This window comes from Mastomys coucha, unplaced genomic scaffold (assembly GCF_008632895.1).
Source record: "Mastomys coucha isolate ucsf_1 unplaced genomic scaffold, UCSF_Mcou_1 pScaffold20, whole genome shotgun sequence".
Lineage (NCBI taxonomy): Eukaryota > Metazoa > Chordata > Mammalia > Rodentia > Muridae > Mastomys > Mastomys coucha.
In genome coordinates, this window is record NW_022196903.1 from 130,320,721 (window position 1) to 130,344,335 (window position 23,615).

The window sequence follows — 23,615 nt, forward strand, 5'->3', positions numbered from 1 at the left end:
AAGAAGGGTTTTCAGAGTCTATTTTGTCTCAAAGTGTCCTTGTCAGGGGATGAGCTGGTTCCACTAACTCTGCAACATGGAGGCAGAGAGCAGGAAAAGAGCCCCAGAGTGAAAACACAGTACCCCTGCAAACAGCTGGAAGATGAACATTTCCATTGTTCTTTGTCCCATTATATGAAGATGGCCAGGGCTTGGGGGGACGTTTGCTCACAGAGAGAAAGCTCAACCTGGAACTCAAGCTGATGCCTCAACCTCCCCAAGTTTCTTTTGGATGCTGTGAGCACCTTATTTGACGATGTCACCTTCCTGCAATTATTTATTCTTTTGCTTGGAAGCCCCATGAGGGAAACACTCTGCTAAACCTGTCACTGTCAAGAACTCCAGCAGGCTTCCTTAACAGGGTTTTCCCAGTTCGTTTCTCCTGGATCTTTCGGGCACATGATTTGATGCTGGTTTACTGTCCATCTATCTAACACTACTTATCCTTTCTCTTTGGCTATACACTTATCCAACTCACTCACACAAAATAAAAAATGTAGCTGACACAGATTGATCTCTGCACTATATGGAACAGCTCCACTATGCAGCTGAGGTAAAAGAAGTAATGCCTTACCCAGGCAGTGGTGGCACACTCCTTTAATCCAGCACTCAGAGGCAGAGGCACATGGGTCTCTGAGTTAGAGGTGTTGATCCTTGAGATTCACCACAAAAACCAACTCCAGGGGGCTGGAGAGATGGCTCAGCAGTTAAGAGCACTGACTGCTCTTCCAGAGGTCCTGAGTTCAAATCCCAGCAACCACATGGTGGCTCACAACCATCTGTAATGATATCTGATGCCCTCCTCTGGTGTGTCTGAAGATAGCTACATGAATTGCGGGGTGTGGGGGGAGGGGTGGGCCGGAGTCAATGGGGCTGGAGAGGTCCTGGGTTCAATTCCCAGCAGCCACACACATGATAGCTCACGGCCATCTGTACAGGTACAGTGTACTCATACACATAAAATAAATCTTTAAAAAAATTATTTTAAAAAAAAAAGGAAGGCAGAGGCAGGTGGATTTCTGAGTTTGAGGCCAGCCTGGTCTACAGAGTGAGTTCCAGCACAGCCAGGGCTATACAGAGAAACTCTGTCTCAAAAAACCAAAACAAACAAAAACAAACAAACAAACAAACAAAAAAACAACTCCAGCATCTTGAGCCAAATTTGAAGCAAGCTTTATTATTTAATATTAAATACTGACCAATAGATGGACCTTGGTCAGGGCCGTTACTCGGATTCTCCCACCTGAGAATGGCCTTGAGCCTCATGTTGCAGGGTCTTATATGGACAAACCAACAGGCCACCGTACTTTCCCAAGAGGCGTTGTTATTTCCTAAGAACTACAATTCCCAGCATTCAAGGAAGTGACCTGGTTCCTGCACAGGTAGGGCTTATAGGTTAACTTTGGGCATTACAGAGGACAGCTGTGGTCTACTGAACAAGTTCCAGGATTAGCCAGGGCTACACAGAGAACCCATGTCTGGAAAGATAACAAAAAAGTGAAGCATTACTGATGACATCCTCAAAGCCCCTCCTCTCCTCTTCCCTCCCCTCTCCCTAAAGAGGACTATTGGTTTGTGAGTATATCTCAACTGGTAGAGTACTTGTCCAGCCTGTACAAGGGTTCAATTCCGAGCACCACATAAACTGGGCGTGGTGGCACACACTTAGACTCCCAGCACTAGGGAAGTAGAGAAAAGGGGGATCAGAAACTCAAGATCATTTTCTAGTACATAGCGACTTGAAGACCAGCCTGGGCTACTAGAGACACTGTGAAGAGGGAGGAGGGGAGGGAGGGAGGGACAGAAATCACTCCATCTCCCCACTCACCCGGAGCCCAGGACCTCCCACATGAGAGACAATCACTCTGGCACTAAACTTCATCCCTAGTCCTTTTGATTTTGATTTCGAAGCAGAGTCTTGCTAAGTAATGTCACAAGCTGGCTTTGAACTCACCAAACCCAACAGTTTGTGATTCCTTCTGCCTCTGCCACCTAACACCGAGACTATCTTGAAACATGTCCTTCTCCCTCCCAAAAACACATATATTTCTACCAAACACACTCGGACCTCATATATATGGGGCGTTATGTGATGCTACGTTTATGTTTATTAGTTTTCTATAAATGGGGCCAGAGAGATATCTCTGCAGTCAAGAGTGCCAGTGAAGAGGTCAGCTCAGGAACTTTAGGAAATTCCACCAGACCCCTCCCCTCCTGAAAGAGAAAGGTCATAAAGAACACAGGCACCCTCCCCTCAGGAAGGGGGTGCTAATTACATTCATCAGACCACAGGGAGGAGGGACCGACCTGGTAGGAGAGGCCCAGAGCTCAGAGACACATTGAGGCCCTTGGCCACCTACCTCATTCCCTAAAGACCAATCAGTTTAAAAGTCACACTGTTCTGCCAATCACAATGTGCCTAATGGCTGCTGCCTTGAGAACTGTATAAAGTCTGTGCGGGGGGAGGGGGGGTCGTCATTTTCTCTCTCTCTCTCTCTCTCTCTCTCTCTCTCTCTCTCTCTCTCTCCCTCTCTCCCTCTTCCCTCCCTCCCCCCCCCTCTCTCTCCCCATGTGCAGGGCAACCCTAACATGTTGGGACAATAAATCCCTCTTGCTTTTTGCATAGATTCCCAGTAAGCTAAGGCTTGCCTGAGTCTTATGCCAGCTGTGTGTCCTTCACTCAGGGAGTTTCCGGTAAGCTAAGGCTTGCCAGAGTCTAATGCCTGCTGCTCTTTCAGGGATGGGAGTTCATTTCCCTCCCGAACTAGAAGGCCGCTCCCAGATACCTGAAGTCCCGGCTCCAGGAGGATTTTGGCCTCCACCTGCGCACACTTGCAAAGTAACACAGAGACACGAACCTCCATAAAGCAAATCTTTTTTAAAAACTTTATCTAACAAGAATAATGAAAGTAAAGCTTTACTAAATGATTATGCAATATGGGTTCTTCTGCCATTTCAACGTTTACTTTTTTTTTTTTTCAACTTTTTTCTGTTATATATTTGGCCCCAGGCCTTTGTTTTCTGTTTTCATGAGCTATGCTATCTGTTTATAAAAGCCAATGCAGTAAGGCCTAAGAGTTTATAATTCTTCACTCTTTACACAAAGGCTACGATGAAGGTTCTCAGAGATTCCTCCTTTATCAAGTGTGTAAGTTTCTCTCTATAGCAAAATCATAACTATCTTAGTCTGAATCCTCTAAAAAAACAAAAACAAACAAACAAACAAAAAAGCCTGAAGCAAAGATTAAGTTATTGATGTTTGGTTTAGAAGGTATAACCCCACAGCAGCCAGCAAAAGAAAATATGCAGCTTGAGTAAGAAAATCTAAAACACACACACCGCTGTACTGCAGCATGCTGGCCCCCGCATCAGAAACCACAAGAAGATGGGTGACAGAAGTGTTTGATGATGAAATAATTCCCTAGCGGAATCCAAGGAATGGAGACAGGGCCTCATCTGTCTTTCTCCCTCCTCCTCTCCCTTTTCACCCCATAAACTTGAGTTTCTGTGCCTGTTGTATCTTCTGGCTTCTTGCCAGCCACACAGGCAGTCACACCCTATAATACCCTGTATAACATTGTATCCAAGCCCAAGCGGGGAGCCATCTGTCCCAGTAATTAAAGTTTATGCTAAATAAACTTCCGGGAAGTCTAGGGCCCAGGTTCAGATTCATCACGGTTCAGATTCCCAGCAGCCCAGGAAGTTGAGGAAGGACACCCGTAAACATGATGATGTCGTCCATTGAAAGCAGAAGGGAGGCAGGAGGAGGAAGTAGTGCCAGGATCTGAGGAACCAGTCTGTGCTGAACAAACCACGTGTTTCCAGCTGTACCTGATCTTTACAAATTGTTCTCCAACACCATTACAATTCTATCCTGAAACTAGAATTCTAATTGTTTCCTTGGGTGGCAGTACTTTTGTTTGTTTATAAGTATTTTGCCTAGATGCACCAGTGTGCACCACAGGTGTGTTTTACAGTGACAAAGGTTGACACCCTAGAACTGGAGTTACAGGTGGTTGTGAGTCGCCCTGTGGGTGCTGGGAACAGAGCCCAGGTCCTCTGCAAGAGAAGGCACTACTCTTAACCCTATGAGCCATCTCTCCAGCCACGGGTCCATATTTTTGCCACTTAGTATTTATCCTGTTGTATAAATTTAACTAATCGATTTGCTGTATGGTGGCATTAAATTATTTTAATTGGGGGCTGGAGAGACGGCTCAGAGATTAAGATCACTGGCTGCTCTCTGGGAGATCTCGGATTCAATTCCCAGAAACCACATGGTAGCTCATAACCATCTATAATGAGATCTGGGGCCCTCTGCTGGCGTGCAGGCATACATTCAGGAGGAATGCTCTATACATAGTAAGTAAATAAATCTTTTTAAAAATTTATTTTAATTGCCATTATTTAATTAATTGTCAATGAAACTGAGTATTTCTTCCATTGCTGAATCAATTACCTTGTGTTGGAATCCACAGGGAACGACTAAAGACTTTGACTCAATTTAAATTTAGAGTAAATGAATTTATTCTTACTACAAGCAGAAAGACTGCAGCCCTAGAGCCAAACAGCATATGGTGCCACCGCGACTAAAAGAAAGGTTTATAAAGATGGATATCAAAGGTGAACATTACAGTTATCCACGGAGCCCATAGCTTAGCAAGAAAAGTATTTTACTCTGTGGCAGAATATTTGATTACACTGTGATCCCCGAGATTGTGTTATTTACTGGAAAAACCTCTTTTTAGTTGTGGTGTGCCTCACCCCTAGCACACACCTTAATCCAGGAGCTTTCTGCTTGGATAGTGTAAACAGGATTAAATGAAGTCAACCAGAGGTCAAGAGGAGGATCAAACAACCCGATGACAGGAAGTGACTATAAGATAATTAAGTAAAACACGGAGTAAGGGCGAGTCAGGAGGGCGGAGGGAGAAACAGCACAGGAAGTAGAAAGGAGGGGCGTTCAGCTTGCAGGAGGCTGTGTGTGACTGGGTGAGAGGGCGCGTTTCCCGTAGGACGCCAGCGGAGGGGGAAGGGCAGCTGGGTGCTTCTTCCCCTGCCTCTCTGAGCCAGCAGGGTTTCACCCCAGCATCCGCCTCCTCAGGCTTCATTGGTAAAATACCGGAGGGATTGAGATTTGGTTAAAAGATATCACTTCCCTCAGTCTTTCCCATTGTACAGAAATATAAAAAAAGACCAGCAAGCAGTTAAATCGCAGCAGGAACACCGCTATCCAGTTCTTATCTCACCCGCAGGCCTCTCTGAGCTCCCAGGAATTCCAGGGCAAAGGGCAACGCCCCCAGGAATGCCTGGCACCACCTTAAGTTTCTTTAGCCATCACAGGCGAATTAATTATAAATTATTACATAGGTCTGAGCACTGGAGGGCAAATGTCACTAAAGTGGGCAATGACAGTGCTGTCAGGTTAGGGCTGGCTGCCACCCCCTACAACCTGCTAAAATATTTTGTTTTTGTTTGTTTGTTTGTTTGTTTGTTTTACTATACTCACTTGTGTGTCTGCTTTTAAATCCTAAGTATGAAAGAGTAAATCTTTTTCACATTGCAAAATTCTTCTCTGTCCCTGGATTACATGTCGAATTAGTATACAGCATCTTGAGGAAGAGAAGTTAATTCTAATATAATAAATAATCTCAATTATTCTAGTGTTTTATTAGAAATGATTACTAAAACCTATCAATTATTTTTCAAAACAGCTGACTTTTAAAAAATGTACTAATGACTATCTTGATAGTTCTCCTGATATTAAACTATCCTTGAATTCCAATAACAAATCTTAAATGGATATTCTTTATTATGGATACCTAACTATGAACTACTTGTTTATATTTACTAGTAATTTATTTAATTTTCACACTGGAGTTGATTTTTGTAGTGTCTTTATTGGTGTTGACATTTAATTTAACTAAAATCCAAAAGTGCATGATCCTGAAGAGATGTTTCAGTATTTGAGAGCTCTGGCTGCTCTTGCAGAGAATCCCAGATTCGGTCCCCAGCACCCAGGTGCTGGCTCACATCATCTATAATTTCTGTTTCAGAGGATCCAATATCCTCTTCCACCCTCCTTGGACACTGCTTGTCTATGGTACACAGACACATTCAGCAAAACATCCATACACATAAAATAAAAATAAATAAATCTTTAAAATAATAAGAGAAGGAGAAGGGGGATGTTGGGAGCTTTTCCTGTGCAACTGAGGTCAAAGGTCTCTGCTAAGCTACCCAGAACTACATTCTAAGAAGTCTGCCCATTTTCTCTACATGTCCTTCCTTTTCTTCCATGGCCTTCTACCCCATAAAACACTGTCCAGAACACACTTCAAGGTTTTTCTTTGTATCTCTCATTCCCATAAGAAAACATCCCTCTGGGCTAGAGATATGGCTCAGCAGTTAAGAACAATGACTGTTCTTCCAGAGGTCCTGAGTTCAATTCCCAGCAACCACATGGTGGCTCACAACCATCTGTAATGGGATCTGATGCCCTCTTCTGGTGTGTCTGAAGACAGCTACAGTGTACTCACATACAATAAATAAATAAATATTAAAAAAGAAACGTCCCTCCAACAGTGTGTGTGCACTGGCTCTCAAAAGCAAACACAAGGCGGGACTTAGAGACTTAGACTCTGGTGAATTTCATGCCACTGAACATGGAGGAAATTGATGTTGAAGGGAACACAAAGGCCAGACTGCACTTAGATATCAACAGGGCAGGTGCTATGGGTCTCTCTGCCACCTCCCCGACACATAATATACACAGCTGTCCTCAAATTTTCCATATTTCCATTCAGTAATTGGAGGCTTTCATTCATGGTTCCTAGCTTACAACTGCCTCCACAGGACAGGCCATAGGAACTAGAATATTAAATTCCCCACAGCAGATCACACTCTAACTCCCGCTCCTGCCTCTCTGCCTTGGGACTAAAAGAATTCATGTATCCTACCTCTGTCTGGTAAGACGTGAGGTCGCACTTAATGACATACTTCATTCCAGAGGACTCTTGCCTCAAGCCCTGGCGGGAAGTTCACAGCCTAGAGAGGCCAAATGCTAACTCAGACAGGCCTGGCCGGATCTGCCCACCCAGTTAGATAATATCTTTTCAGGGACAGACATTTGCTCACTGACAGTTTTACAACATATGTCCTTTTTTTGTCCAGTCACATTTCAACATGGTTGTCTATGCTTATGTCACTATTATACAATTCAATGCCCCTCAAAACTCACAGTCAGGGTTCATAGACTCTCCCAACATATTCAAATCCCAGGAGACTGGGCCCTTAAGAGGCAGGGAAGCTCTGCACCTTTCCCGGTATGCTGTCCTGTACACCTACTTGTATCCTGTTTAATAACATCCTTTAGAAAGCCAGTAATGAGTCAGGCATGGTAGCACACACCTCTATTCCCAGCAGAGGCCAGCATATCTTTGTGAGTTTGAGATTAGCCTGGTCTACTTAGTGAGTTTCAGAATAGCCAGAGCTACACAGTGAGATCCTAGTTCAAAAAAAAAGAAAAAAAAGAGAAGTGGTACAGGGAGCCAGGTGGCTGTTGCCCACGCCTTTACTCCCAGTACTTGGGAGGGAGAGGCAAGACAGGTGGCTGGCTCTCTGTGAGTTTGAAGCCAGCCTGGTCTACAGACCCCAAAACTAAATAAACCTTGAACCGCCCCAAGTAAAGTTGACCTGTCTTCTTGAAGCTGGGTTGGTACTGATGTATTGTGTTGTCATTATAGTACATACTCACAGAGCTTCCGAATTCCCCTATCCCCACCCCCGTGCCCACCCCCAGCCACTGTTACTTGCTCCTCCAAGGCAGGGAGGGTCACTGTTAGACTCCGTGGGTGGGTCCCCCACTCTCGAAGAAACAGGAGGGAGATCGCTGCAAATTACATGAGGTTTTTATTGCCAGTATACTGGGGTCGTCCTGCATTCAGAGCAAAGGAGAGGACCAGGAACAAAAGCACACACACTTTTTATACCCTTCAGTACATAGGTTTACAGCATGAGTTGGTTATCTCTCATTGGTGGAGCCCACTGTCTTTTGTTCTCATTGACCTTTATGCCCCAGGTGAGGGGGAGATACCGATTGCACGTAGGAGGGGTGAGGGGGGATCTACCCTCCCGCGGACGTTTTTCTGGAACCAGGCATTACTCCCCACAATTAGGGCATCTTCTGGGGACTGAAGTTTGCTCAGGAAACTCTTCTGAAGCTCTGTCTTTAGGCTTAATGGACATTCCTTGCTCATTTTTATGAGGTGTCCCTATTTGTTCAATTCTTACATCACAGGTTCTGAACTGTCTACACAGGATGAACAAGGATGCTGTATGCAGGAAGGGTTGAATGAAGACTCATCATCCTTCCGGTAAGTTGAGGAAAGTGGCGGGTTATGGATTTCAACAAGCCATCCACCTGAAGCCACAAAAACTCCAGATCTCCTCAGATTTGAGTATTATGCCCCAAATTTGGAAAGCCTGATTAAGGGCACCACTTTTAGATGTGCCATCTGTGCCTGAGTAAACCCCAAAGGAGGGGGAAGATCTGACCAGGGAGCCAGGCTCACAGGAATGGACACAGAATGCTAGGAGTTGGACTTAACTGAAATCAGGCCTGTTGGTTTTAGCTGTAAATACTTGCTGGTGCTTGCAGATACCTTCTCAGGATGGATGGAGAGCCACCCCAACTCAACAGACAGTGCTCCAGCAGTTACAAGAAAGCTCTTCAAAAAATAATTCCTAGGTTTGGGGTCAGACGGTGGCCCCGCCTTCATAGCCAAAGCGTCTCAAAATCTGACAAGGGCATTAAATATTAATTGGACATTACATTGTGCTTATAGACCACAGAGCTCAGGTTAGATAGAAAGGATAAATAGAACTCTTCAGGAGACTGACCAAATTGGTCCTGGAAATGGGCAAAACTTAGGCCAGCCCCTCCTCTTTCAGGGCCTGATGTAATCCTTCTTGGGAGGAACTTAAAGAGAATTTCTTTTTCTTTTTTTCCCCCCTCTCGCTCCAGCCCAAGGATTTCATTTATTTATTATATGTAAGTACACTGTAGCTGTCTTCAGACACCCCAGAGGAAGAGAAGATCAGATCTCATTACAGATGGTTGTGAGCCACCATATGGTTGCTGGGATTTGAACTCAGGACCTTCGAAAGGGCAGTCAGTGCTTTTACCAATGAGCCATCTCTCAAGTCCCCAATAAAGAGGATTTCTAACTGGACCCTGGAACCTGTCAGGAAGGGACACTGCCCAGTTATCCTCACAACCCCAATTGCTGTCAAAGTAGCTGCTGTTGCCTCTTGAGAAAAGACCACCAAGGATAGTGGCAGGTGGAGCATCACATGAACTTTGGACCCCTTAAAGATGAGACTGACTACAGTTTACTACCCTGGAATACACAATGCCCACCTGCCCCAAACCTGACTTAGGAACAGAAAAAAGGGGGGAGGCGGGAGATAGGAAACTATCTTTCAGGTGAACCTCTGGATTCTTTTGTCCCTTCTAGGGGTGGGATAATATAGGTCTAGGAGATGGACAGGGGTTGGTAAATCAGGTATGGAGAAAACTGGCTAGAAAAAGGCCATCAGGAATTATAATTCCAGATGTACCTGCCGATGGTGAGTTGTCCTGCCAAGGACACAGTACCTGCATAGTGTCCTCAGATTGCCTAGTATGTGCCCTAATGCCTTGACTAAATGTGCCTCTTCCAATTAGCTGGAAACTCCCATCCCTGACTCTGTGTATACTGGTCTATATTATCTCCCAGGTATATGTCTATAATGGAGGCAAAAACTCATATTGGCTTTGATTCATTCTATGTTAGAAAGGTCAAACAGGCCCTCATTTTGGTCCTCATCCTAGTAGGGGTAGAAATAGCAGGCACAACTCAGCCTTCACCATTGGCAAACAAAACTCTGAGGAACTCAGTTCCCAGACAGACTTAGACCCAGGTCGTTTGGAGAATTCCATTTCCAGGCTGGAGAATCAAGTTGAATTCCTCATGAAGGCACTCCTGCAGAACTAAAGGACACTAGACCTCCTTTATATGAAATAAGAAGGACTTTGCATGGTCTTAGGAGAAACTTGCTTGCTTCAATGCCAACCAACTAGTGGTAGTTAGGGAAAACTTTACCACAGTCAGAGAAAACCTCAAAGAAAGGAAAGAAAGAAGACATAGATCAGATAATTGGTACCAGTCCTGTTTCCATGGTCCCCCTGGCTGACAACCTTACTGTCATCCTTAGCCGGACTGTTAATTCTTATTCTGATCTGGCTATTGGTTGGACTCTGCATCCTCAAATGCATGGCCAAACAACATCAAACAGAGAGTAAACTCAGTTAAGCAACTATTCTTTAGGACCATCACTGTTCCCTTACAACAGGGCAGGTCAATGATTTGACCCTGCCCATAGAACCAGTGGAGATTATGACAGAGTCAGACAATCCAGAGGTTCCTCCATTTTGTTTTTTGTTTTGGTTTGGTTTAGTTTGTTTTTCGAGACAGGGTTTCTCTGTATAGCCTTGGCTGTCCTGGAACTCACTCTGTAGACCAGGCTTGTCTCGAACTCAGAAATCTGCCTGCCTCTGCCTCCCAAGTGCTGGGATTAAAGGCACATGCCACCACTGCCCAGTCCATTTTGTATTTTTGCTGAGGCCATTTCAGGTTGAACTAGAATTTCATCACCTTGATGGAGAATCCCATGGAAAATTATCTAATTCTATTCTAGAAACTAGAGGTTAAGTTGCTCCAGTTAACTAATCTTAACTTCTGTTAAATTGCCTACTTGTATAACTGTCCCACCTCCTACAGCTAACTGCTTATTTTAGCTTCTGTTGAACTGCTTGCTTGCACAACCCAACACTGCCCCCCAACACACACACACACCCCCAAGATGCAGAGTAAAATACCAGGATATGGTTTTGTTTTTAAAAGCTCCATGTTCTAAATGCTCAGGCCTATACTTAGGTCCCAAATACTTGAATGTAGTGCCAGCTGGGAAAAAAAAAAAAAAAGCTTTTGATTGGCTATGAACTATGGGTAAATGGTTATCTATGTCAGCTCCTAAAACCCCAGGGCATGGAAAGACAGCTCAATCAATATAGTGCTTTTCGTGCAAGCCCAAGAACCTGTATTCTATCCCCATAGTCACTTTTTTTAAAAAGATATATTCATTTTATGTACATAAGCACACTGTAGCTGTTTTCAGGCATACCAGAAGAGGGCATCAGATCCTATTACAGATGGTTGTATGCTGGTATGCTGGGAATTAAACTCTGAACCTGTAGAAGAGCAGTCAGTGCTCTTAACCACTGAACTATCTCTCTAGTCCCCAGAATCCTCATTTGTAAAACAAGGTTTGGTGGCATGTGCTGGGGAGGAGAGGAAAGGTGGACCCATGAGGTGCATTGCCCAGTCAGCCTGGCTTACTGGTCTGAATTCCAGGACAAAAAAATACAAATTAGAAGAAGAAGGAGAAGAAGAAGAAGAAGAAAGAAGAAAGAAGAAAGAAGAAAGAAGAAGAAGAAGAAGAAGAAGAAGAAGAAGAAGAAGAAGAAGAAGAAGAAGAAGAGAAGAAGAAGAAAAGAAGAAGAAGAAGAAGAAGAAGAAGAAGAAGAAGAAGAAGAAGAAGAAGAAGAAGAGAAGAAGAAGAAGAAAAGAAGAAGAAGAAAAGAAGAAGAAGAAGAAAAAGCAAGTGCCTTATGGTGCTAGAAGCATGGTATTCAAGGTTGTCCTCTGGCCTCCACACACAAATACACATATGTGTACATATGCTCTCTCTCTCTCTCTCTCTCTCTCTCTCTCTGACACACACACACACACACACACACACACACACACACACACGAAACAACAGCCCCTAAAATGTAGAACTTTCACCTGCTTAAATTACTGATTATTTTATTTAGGACTCTCCACATGTCAAATAAAACCCAGGACTAGCTATGGGACTGACTGGTGGTTGGTGACATAGGGCATGCTGAGTTTAATCCCCAGCACTAAAAAAAACCAAAAAGCTAGAGACTTGATCGATAGTACAAAATCCTTCAATTAGAATGTTTGCTTTTCTTGTAATGAAGTTCAACTAAAAAGAAGCAAACTTTGTATCTGGTTTGTCTAAAAACAGGAAGAAGGAGAAGGGAGGAGGAGGGAACAGGAGGAGGGAGGAAGAGAATAGGAAGAAGTAGAAGAAGAAAAAAAACCAAACAGGATTGATGATAATTAATAATCCAAGATGGCTGGGAGTCTTCGTTCTTCAAGATTACAAGTGTTCAGATCCTGCCCCCCACCCCCACGCCCAGCAGAAGCCAGAGCCCTCAAAGACAGAATCCTGATACCCACAGATCACGCCCACTCTCTTCCTGTTTTTCATTCCTTAGCAGACAAGGAGGGCAACTGTTCTAACTGCAGTGAGCGGGCCCTGGAATGAAGCCAGATGTGGAGGAGTAGATGTGGTTGGGCGCCTTGGCTCCACAGCAGACGCCTGACCAACCGGGTCCCTATCTTCCACCCTCCCAGCAAGCAGCTCTGGTTTGAAATAGGCCTGGCCGTAGCTTTTGCTGAGGACACGGAGAGCATTGTGGACCTTGGGCTCTGGTGTCTAGTTATTGGAACGGAAGTGTGTGCTGCTAGGAGTCAGGAACTGGAAAGTACTTCAGCTAAAGCTGGGGGCGGAGCCAAGGATGGGAAAGAAAGTTTCTAATGAAATGATACAGCTGAAAGACAAAGCTGCTCTGAACCAACTTCCTGTTTATATCAACAAAGTGTGTTTGTTTTGAGGCAGGGTCTCCTTCCGAGGTTCAGACTGGCCTAGAATTAGCTGTTTAGACAAGGATGGCTCCAAAGTTAAAGCAATCCTCCTGCCTCTGCCTTCCAAGGGAACGGATTGCTCTTATGTACCAACACACGTGGCTTTCCTTTTTCTTTCTTTTTGTGTTAGTATTTTTGCTTTCGTGTATCCCTGCTTATCACACTCCTGCCGGATGCCCTCAGAGGCCAGATGAAGGCATCAGCTCACCTGGAAGCAGAGCTTTTCCTGCATCCTTTAGGGTCCTAGGAATCAAATCCCAGTCTTCTGCAGGAGCAGCCAGGGTGTGTAACCATCCATCTCCCCACCCTCTACCCCCGATGAGTCGGAGAGACTTGATGAATGACATCCTTTAGGTAAAGCTGTCAGTCTGGGCAATACTGTCTTGTAAACCTCAAGTTGTGACCTCCCAGTGCTGCCTGAGGACCTGAGCTCATAGCCTCACAGTCGAGATGGGAACCCTTAAAGCTAGAGAGGGTTGGGGAGACGATCAGAAGAAAAGAAAGCTAATGGAAGGATCTGGGTTTGAGCATTAGTAAGTAATCATCATTTCAGAGATTGATTATTGGACCTGGACCTTTCTGAGTATCAAATACATCAAAAACTCTTCTGGGTGTACACAGAAGTTATAAAGCCATATTTGCCAGGTTTGGCAAATAAGGACCAGTGATTGACAACTCAACCCTTAAGGTAATTCTCAAACCCCAGCAACAGAAAGCAGCTTCAGAAAAGCAGATATGCTGGGCTGGCTCAGCAGTGAAGAGCAAGCACTCTTTTCCAAAAGACCCGAGGTCAGTTCCCTGCACTCACATCAGGGGCTCGCATCGGGGAACTGCATCAGGGAACTGCATTGGGGGCTCGCATTGGGGAACTGCATCAGGGGCTCACATCAGGGAACTGCATCAGGGGCTCACAGCTACCTGCCACGCCAGCTCTGCGGGAATGAAATGGGTCCAGTAAGGAAACCGCTCCGTGCTCGAAAAGAGAAAAGTTTATTCCCATCACCAAGGCTGTCTCTCGGGAAAGCAGAGAGAAGCAGTGGAGTGGTGGGGGATTTTAAGGGAGCAGGTTCCTGGGAGAATAGGGTTTTGAAGTGAATACTTGTAAGGGATTGAGACTAGAAGCTAGCACAGACCTTGATATGCTAATAGGCACCACAGGCCTATGTTAAGGGAGCGCTCCCTTTTGCCAGAGATAAGGAGAATGCTTCTTTTTAGCCAGTAGAGACTATTTTCTCAAGACCCCAAGGGAATGCTGGGGTTTTGTTTGTTTGTTTGTCTAAATGGCAGGCTTTGAGAAAAGGGATTCCTTGGTATTAGACACTGGAAAACTGATTAATTTCTGGCCTTCTCTGGCACCTGCAACACACACACACACACACACACAGAGAGAGAGAGAGAGAGAGAGAGAGAGAGAGCTATAAATAAAAATAATTATTTTTAAAACAAGTATCCTTATTAACCACACACACACACACACACAATTTTCTTCCTAGTGAGCTTTAACTGTCAATTTGACACAGTTCAGAGTCACATGAGAAGGGAGGTTCAATTAGGGAATTGCCCAGATCAGATTGGCATGTGGGCACGATTGGAGGTGGGTAGGAGGGCCCAGCCCACTGTGGATGGCACCATCCCATGGACATGTGATTCTGAGATGTGTATGAAAGCTAGCTAAACATGGGCCTGTGAGAGAGCAGAGAGCAAGCCAGCAAGCAGCGGCACCCTTCCATGCTTCTCTAAGCTTCAGCCTTGGGTTTCTACCCTGACTGCTCCCAAGGAGAGACGGCAAACTTTAAACTGAAATAAACCCATCCCCCAGCCTAAACTGCTTTTGGTCAGAGTGCTTTAGCACAGCAACAGGAAGGAAATGAGATCTTCAGAGTTCTTGAAGAAAATTCCCGCATTATAATTCTCTCATATGGGGTTAAAAGAGGCAGGAGGAAGATTAGAACTAGATGGTAAGGCTGGCTATTGCTAGAGATGCCATATGTTCTGGTCATGGAGCACAGAAAAATCAATCTAGAACTATTCTGGAGGTCTCTTCCTTGCTGGTTAGTGTTCATAGTTCTGGAAAGTGTTATGTAGACTTCCTGCACGCTACACTACCAACCAGCCAGGCGAGATTCACCACAAGTGCAATAGTGGCAAATCTGCTGTGTGTGTGTAACCAACCACTTTCTGACTGGATTTGACTCCCCAGGAAAAAAATCATGCTGGATACATAAACTTGTACCAAAGCCCATAGCTTTGGAGGTCATGGGCCCTGGACATGATGTCCTCATGGAAGGACATGTGCCTTCTACAGGACTATGCTTATCCTCGTGGATTAATGTTGCTGTCACCTTTGGTTGCTCCACAGTTAACGTGGTAACTGCAGAGTCATGAGCACACTCGTCTACTCTAGTCACATCCAAAATATCAGGGATAAAATCCTGATACAGGATAAGAGGCAATAAGACCCCAAAAGGGGTTCTGTGCCTCCTGGATTTCAGACTAGTCGCTGGTATCCCCTAACTCAGACGTGTTCCAGACTAGTCTTTCCAATCATCAACACGGCCTCATAATTAGGCATAAAGGTACCCCAAGAAATGACTCATAAATGGTTAAGATTGGACATTGTCTCCTGGCTGACACAATGTTTCCAACTATCCTAGTCTAATACATACTAGAGAGTAATCGAAGGGCTTCCACTCAAGGACATTAGCTAGAAGTGTTAGGTCAGGTCGGAACTCCCCACTGCCTGCCCCGGGCTAGAACTAGAGAATTAACAGGAAACGCTAGATTGAAATCTCCTGGTCATTGCTTCTAGTAGAACCAAAGAATTAGCCTAGGAATATCAAAATACCTCAACAGGGAGGGCTCCACTCCTCTCCCTCCTGCTTCACACCTAGCTACCAGACCCTGCTGACCTTGGTGTGGGGGGTCACCTGCCTATGTGACTTCAGTCTTGTGTCCCCTGTTGTAATCCCCACCTGCCTATGTGACTCTTGGCATCTGCCCTGTTTGCTGTATGGTATTTAAGCCTGATTCTCACCTTGCACAAATACATTCAGATTCAACACACCCTTGTGTCTCGAGTCTGTTTGTCATACACCGACTTATTGCCCACCTGACCAGAATTCTCATCCCGTGGAAATTGGGGTCCACGCAATGAACCCGGTCCGAGACAATGAGCACCAGTGACTGTCGACTGTTCAGCCATAGGTGGGACATCTATATCACTCCACTTCAGGGCTGGTGGAAAGTTTCAGAACAGGGAAGAGACAGAATGTAAGAGCTGGAGGGAGGGGCCGGGTACTGTAGAACAGTCCTTTGTGTCCTGGGTCTTAATCTCGTCACAGAAGCTGTTCCCAGCAGAAGACTTAGGCGCAACTGGTCTAAGACCTGGAGTGGCAGTGTGGCAGAGGTAGGGGGAGGGATTCATGAGGCCTCACTCCTCCCTGAGGATCTAAAGGCAATTCATGATTACTGAGGGAGCGAAGGGCATTTTCTTGAGTGGTGTAACCACTGGCAAGTTGCCCCAGTTCCAGTAAATAAGCCCTGACCCATGGTCCTGTGCACAGCTCTAATGGGACGCATTGGGTCATGCACATGCACAAATGAAATGAAAACAAAACAGGAGTTAGTTGAGTCAGAGACAGATCAATGGGAATGGAGGAGACAAGAGATTGTTGTGTGAGGGGACCATGATCCAAGTACACAATATACATATATGAAAATGTCATAATGAAACCCATTATAATGGGTAATCCACATATGCTAATAAAAATTTTAAGACATCAGGGCAGAATGCAAGATACACAGACTGGGAGTCCATAAGTACTTATCTAGGAAAGTAATTTTCTTCTAATCTTATGACCTATGTCTGTTGGGTATGGGGAGAAGCCGAACAAACCCACTTCAAAAAACAGACTTAAAGCAAAGGCTTATTCTCGGAGCGCACAGAGAGGTGACCAACTCCAGATCTGAACCTCATCCCTAAAGGGAAAATGTATAGTATATTTAAAGGGTGAGACCAAAAGCTGAAGGGGGACTATGGTAGCCTGTAGCATTGGTCCAATCATATTTTGACATGAGGAGTTGAACAAAGGAGTTTCCACTGTGGTTCAGAGCCAACTTGGGCCTGGCTCATCACAGGAAGGGAGTAAATGTTGGTGATTGGGCCTCATCTTGACCACTTGGTTTCAATGTCCTCAACTTAAGAACCTTGGTGCTCAGGCCCCATCCTGGACATTTGGCCTATAACTCAAAAATAATAAAGGAGTAAAGTGGGCTGGTGAGATGGCTCAGCGGGTAAGAGCACTGATTGCTCTTCTGAAGGTCTTGAGTTCGGATTCCAGCAACCACATGGTGGCTCACAACCACCCGTAATGAGATCTGACGCCCTCTTGTGGAGTGTCTGAAGGCAACTACAATGAATTATGCTGGAGCAAGCGGGCCGGATTGAACAGGGCTGGCAGAGGTCCTGAGTTCAATTCCCAGTAGCCACACACATGATGGCTCACAGCCATCTGTACAGCTACAGTGTACTCATACACATAAAATAAAATAATCTTTAAAAAAAAAATAAAGGAGTAAAGTTATGGGCAAGCTGCATGAATGTGGGGTCATGGGATGTCCTGTGTTTGCTCTGGGCTCAGGCTGCTGGTGGAGGTGGGACACGGGAGTTTTGACTGCGCCTACCCCACTGGTGCCGGCTGGGTGTCGGGCTATAGGAAGCCACAAGACCCTGCTCCGGGATTGGGGGAACACAGTCTAAGGTCCCGGGAACTGGCAGAGTTGGCTTTGTGGTCCCTGGACCTGCACAGAGGCTGGGGAAATCTGGTTCCCAGACTCTTGGGCATGCAGGCACCACTGGGAGCCAAGGAATTGCTGAGAACGGAGTCTGGGCCCTGCGGGCTGGATCTAGCCTTGGGCCAAAGTGGAAAAGAGGGGAGAGCTCCGGCTGGGTCCCTCAGGATCCTTGGCTTGCTCGGTGGGCAGCTTGGCTTGGTGGAGGGCGTGGCTGGGAGAGCAAGGAGGCCTCCTGAGGGAGACTATACAGCCTAGATGGCTGGCTCTTACGGAGAAGACCTGCTCCATTGCTCCCCATGGTGGATCCCAATGAAAGGAGACAGACTATGGTTTTAAGGCATTTATTGTCATGGTGGAAAGTGGCAATGATTAAACCGTACTCCACTTTCTCAGGGCAGGCCTGGGGTTAAATACCTTTTGCAGGGAGCTTCTGGGAAGGAGAATTAATTGACTCAGCCTCCACACCTATTGGTGCCTCATTAAAATGGAGATCTGTCTTGAGGCTAAAAGATCTGTGGTCTCTTCCTCTCTCTGTGGAGGGACTTGCGGCATTACCCTTATGTGACTGATGGCCACAGAATTATGAAGAGCTGTAGCCTGGTGTCCAGGAGTGTGGCAAAACACCTACAGTTCTTGCAGGGTTAGCCCCTTCAGGGGCACTGGGGTTCCCAACCTAGCTCAACCAGAAACCAGGTTGCCGACTGCCCCACGCATATAGTCAGTTAGATGGGCAATCAGTTATATACATTTAGGACTTATGTACTTTGGTTAACAGTCAATTTCTTTTTATATATTCCTCTCTGGTTAACAGACAAGCAAGAAACATCTGGAACAACAGAAGAGGAGTTGGTTCCTGAGCGTGGGAGCATGAACTCAGTCTGACCCTGCCAGCAAGAAGTTGTCCATAAGAAGGCTGACTCAGACAACTGTCCTCTGACAACTGCATCCTTACATTCCCCTCCTGTTGGCCCCTGCTGCTCCCAAGCATGCAAATGAAGCACCCTCAATGTTCCTGCCCCAGCCAATAACATACACCCACATGGGCCCAACCAGCCATTCTTCATGGGCTATAAACATCCCCTAACCAGCCTGGCAGTGGTGGCATACGCCTTTAATCCCAGCACTTGGGAGGCAGAGGCAAGCGGATTTCTGAGTTCAAGGCCAGCCTGGACTACAGAGTGAGTTCCAGGACAGCCAAGGCTACAGAGAGAAACTCTGTCTCGAAAAACCAAAACCAAAACCAAAACCAAAAAAAAAAAATCTCCTATCCCAATAAATGAGCTGTTTACACCGGGACCAGTTGAGAAGAGACTCAACGCAGTTTGAGTCATTCACTCTGTCCCTTTCTCTCTGTAAGAGATTCTCCTTAACTTTGGAGAGAGTGTCCCTAGCCACCTCTGGATGGCTAGTATAAAATCAACATTTCTCTCTCAGGGCTATGCTGAGCTCTCCTCACCTTAAAACAACAAATCTTAGTCACACCGGTTCTGGAGGACCATGTCAGCCAGTGAATCAACTTGGGTTTCCAGAAAGGATATGGAAGGCTGTGAGCTGGAGATGTCTCTGTCTACCTGCTCATTTCAAAACCTCAGATTTGGATCCCAGTTATCAAGCCTATTGTTCCCAAGGCAGCTGAGCCAGCTGTCCCTGTCCCAATTAGCATAGGCACTGGGATGGGAGCTGCTCTTCTAGGTCTTGCCCCATATATGCCCACGTGTTATCTTTTCCAGAGCAATATAAAACCCATGAGACGATATGAACAAGGATACATATTTCACATGATTCGGTATCTTGGAAATGGTCTAGGGACTAACTAGGGGTAATTCCATAGGAACCAGCAAGCCGGGTGGATTTTCCCGCTGCTAGCAGCTTGGCAGAGCTTAGGTTCCATTTGGTGGGGCTGTGTGTAAGTGTCATCACAAATGGCTGAGTAGGGGGAAGTTTGTAGCAGGCACTTGTCAGACTTGAAACAGGTGCCTGCCCCTTTGAGTTCTTCTAATGTCATGTTGTTTCTCATGGACAAAGAGCAGAGGAGCGCTCTATAGGGAGGATGGTCAGAATTGAGGTTGACGGATCCTCCTGTACTGCTGATCCAATGTAGGATATAGAACAGGGGCTGCGGACCTAGCCAGAGCCAACAATCCCTGTCCAAGGTAGGGTTTGTGGCATTTAAATACCTAAATAGGGTCCCTTTGACCAAAAACCAGATATGGTATGTGTTAGGGAGTCTGGTCCCTCAAGTAGGGGAGGAGTAAGAGATGGGGGACTCTGGGTAGTCATCAAAGTTTGCATCTAAGTGACCTCAATTGTGGGAGCTCTGGCTTGGTGTCTTACAAGGGGCCCAAGGGACCCCAGCTTAACAGGTGAAGATAGATGCTGGAGGATAAAAAGCATGCCTGGATCTTTGCCACTAACCTATTCTTGGAGGCCCAATGTCCAGTCACCACGCCATTTGTGGGCAGGAACTGCCCCACCTTTTAAGGGCAATAGTCACCAGGTTATAGGCTGGGGTACTTTATAGGTCTCATTTATATGTATGAAGCTTTCTGTGACTCCTGGGTCCTCTCCCTGTGCCTGAGTCACACAGGACCAATAAGCACAATAGAACTCTTTTTGTGTCCTGACATTTGGGGTCTTTGGACCCCTTTTGCAGAACATATATAAAATTTCTGGGACCAAGAATGCTGTTCTTCTTGGGCCTGCCTGGCCTGGCAGCCTGTTTTCCAGTTAGTCACCTTTAGTTGCTGCTTGCCATGGTGAGTCCTTGGGAGAACAGAATGGCTTGGCCCATGATCTGGCTGTGTGATGTCAGTTTGGGAAGCTATTGCAATGATTCTTCAGTGTTAGTTTCAGTGGGTTTCCACTGTTAAATGGTACATCGGTAAGGGGAACGGGATGACCAAGGGGCCAGCATAGGGAAAGCCAAATTAGACAGAGACAAGTTTTATCTTTAGGGGGCATCCACATGGGAATGGTGGATCCAGGATTGGATGCCATCCACTTTCACAGTTATTGGAATGTTCAGGATCACAGTGTGAGGGTTTTTCCAACAGGGTCCTAGCATCTCCTTCTGGGGGTACTTTATCCACACTAAGTTCCCTGAGTTGTAAGCATGGGTTTTCAGCGGCAGCAACATATGGAGATGTCGAATAAGGCTGTCTTGGGCAGCTTGTAAAGCCTGACTAGATTTGAGCAAGGAGAAGTTACACATTTCTGCCACCATCTTAGATTTGACTTTCCAGTATATGGGAGGTTCCTCACTCCCCAAACATTATCTCATAGTGGGTAAGTCCTTCAGGTGGGAGGAATTTCTGCCCCAGAGCAAGGCACAGGAGGAGTGCAGTCCAGTCCTCACCAATCTCTAAGGTTAATTTAGTCAGGGTCTCCTTCAGAGTCCGACTCATTTTCTCTACCAGTCTTAAACTCTGGGGATGATATGTGCAATGTAGTTTCCAAATTATCCCCAAGGTTTTAGATACCTCCTGTATAACTTGAGCCACAAATGCTGTGCCCTTGTCTGAGCCAGTGGACACTGGGACTCCACATCAAGGAATTATCTCATCTAAAAGCTTCTTAGTCACCATTTATGCCATTTCCTGCCTAGTCAGGAAGGCTTCGACCTATCCTGAAAGAGTGTCCAGAAATCCAGTAGAGATTTGTAACCTTACCGCCTTCCAGGCCTTACCTCTGTCAAGGCCTCTTCCCAAAACAGCCTGATGCTGTATGTTCCCCTTTCCACTTCCCCTGATCTCTGGACGGGGTTCACTGCATGGCAGGCTAAACATTTGGGAACAACGTCTTGGAAAATTAGTTGTAAGGAAGGGATGAGGTCGTTTCTCTAGAGGAGTGTAGACATCTTGGTGAACCAAGGACACGTGGTGCTGACTTATTAGAGTCTAGCCCAGGGCCTGGAGTACAATAATCCTGTTCTCTGCAGTGAATCTCCAGCCTTTCTTGACAGGTATTAAGGAGTTTTTAGAACAATTAGTCATCCTCTTCCGAATAGGCCGATTTTTCAGGTAAGTGTGAGACCAGAAGGACCACAAGTTCCTATATCAGTTTTGCCATAGCCACCCCTTGGCTGCCAGATTTACCCTCCTGTTGCCCTCGGCTTCCTTAGAGTTCACATTTTGGTTCCCTAGACAGTATATCATGGAGACCTCTTCAGGTCCCACAGGGCAAAGAGAAGTTTTAGGATCATCTCTGATTTGTTTTTTATCAATTTTTGCTCAGCTGTTAAGAGGCCTCTTTCCCTATATATGGTTCCACGTATGAGGAGGGTGGCAAATTCCTATAGGTTATCTGTAGATATCACTTTGTCTCTTCTTAAGTTCACAGCATGGGTCAGTGCTATGGGGTCAGCTATTTGGGCTGATGTCCCAGCATTTCCTCCAGAGTTACCCCAGCTGCCCCAGTCACTATCCTCCCTAGACCTCGCACCGTCTGTGAACATCTCCAAGCGAGGAGATTCCAACAGCACATCTGCTAGGTCAGATTACAGTTCATGAGAGCGTGTGCAATTGTCCCTAAGTGGTCAAGGAGGGGACCTTTGGTGATTTCTGGAAGCAGTGATGTGGGATTGAGAATTCCTGACTGGGCAAAGGTTGTCCTGGGCTGATTCAGTAAGAAAACCTGGTAAAGTGTTAGCCATGAATTGGGAATCCATTAGTGTGGGGGTGGGGATCTTTTAATAACTCCTTGATGGTATGGGGAGCTCTGATGACATAATTTTGTCCCTAAGTCAATTTATCTGAATCTTTTGTTAGCAATGCAGTAGCAGTGATATAATTGTCAGACAAGAAGGCCAATCCCCAGCCACCGGATCTAATTTTTTGAACAAATAAGCTACAGGCCTATTCCATGGCCCCAATCACTGGGCAAGCACCCTTTTGCCATCCTTTTTTTTCTCATCCACCAGTAAATGGAGAGGTTTGGAGATGAATGGGAAGGCCAAGACCAGTGCTGGAGGCAGGGCTTGTTCGAGGCCCATGAAAGCCTTTCTCTCTCTTTCTGGTTTTATTTTTTATTTTTTATTTTATTGTATGTAAGTACACTGTAGCTGTCTTCAGACGCACCAGAAGAGGGCATCAGATCTCATTATGGGTGGTTGTGAGCCACCATGTGGTTGCTGGGATCTGAACTCATGACCTTCTGAAGAGCAGTCGGTGCTCTTACCCGCTGAGCCATCTCACCAGCCCTCTCTCTCTTTCTGTCCAGAGGTTCTTACCTTCTGTCCTTTTTATGGCTTCATAGAATGCCCTTGCCAGTTCCAGGAATCCAGGAATCCAATTCCTGTTCCTAGGAATTCTCCTATCTGCTCCTTTGTGATGGGAGTGGGGATCCCCAGAATTGCCTGTTTTGGGACACTGACAGTAACCTCTTACTTTCAAACCCCATGTAGGTGGCCTTCTGAGTATGAATCTGAACCTTCTTTGCAAATACATGGTACCCCAGTGACAACAGAGTCTCAAGAAGTCAATCAATTGTATCCTTACTGTCTTTATCATTGGCTGCTGCAATCAGGAGGTCATCCATGTACTTTAGCAACTAAATCCTAGGAAAACTCTATCAGAACTCTCCCAAGTCCATGTGTATGTAGGGCCTCAACAAAACATGTTGGAGAGTTCTTGAACTCTTGAGGCAGACAAGTCCAAGTCAATCGGCCATTAAATCCTGAAGTCAAATCTGCCCATTCAAAGACAGAGAGGGGCTGGCTCTCTGTAGCTAAGGGGATACTCAAGAAGGCATCCTTAAGGTCTAGAGCGGTGTAGATCTGCCTTCTGGGGGCTAGCATACTGAGGGAAATTCACCCATCTACAGAAAGGTTCTATTACAATGGTACAAAAATTCCCAGCACTTGGTTGTCCTAGTTCAAGGCCAGCCTGGTCTACAGAGTGAGTTTCAGGACAGCCAGAGCTACAAAGAAAAACCTTGTGACAAACAAACAAAAACCAAAAACAA

General features: G+C 45.7%; 1 protein-coding gene and 1 long non-coding RNA gene across 6 annotated transcripts in view; one reads left to right on the plus strand and one right to left on the minus strand.

Moving 5' to 3' along the window:
* Window positions 1-23,615, minus strand: part of LOC116099715 (ubiquitin-conjugating enzyme E2 Q2-like) — a 121,121-nt gene that overhangs the window by 28,661 nt on the left and 68,845 nt on the right. The window lies entirely within an intron of this gene.
* Window positions 7,310-18,739, plus strand: LOC116099718. Its single transcript, XR_004122356.1, has 3 exons — window positions 7,310-7,364; window positions 8,339-8,414; window positions 18,466-18,739. It is a non-coding gene; the product is annotated as an uncharacterized LOC116099718 (long non-coding RNA).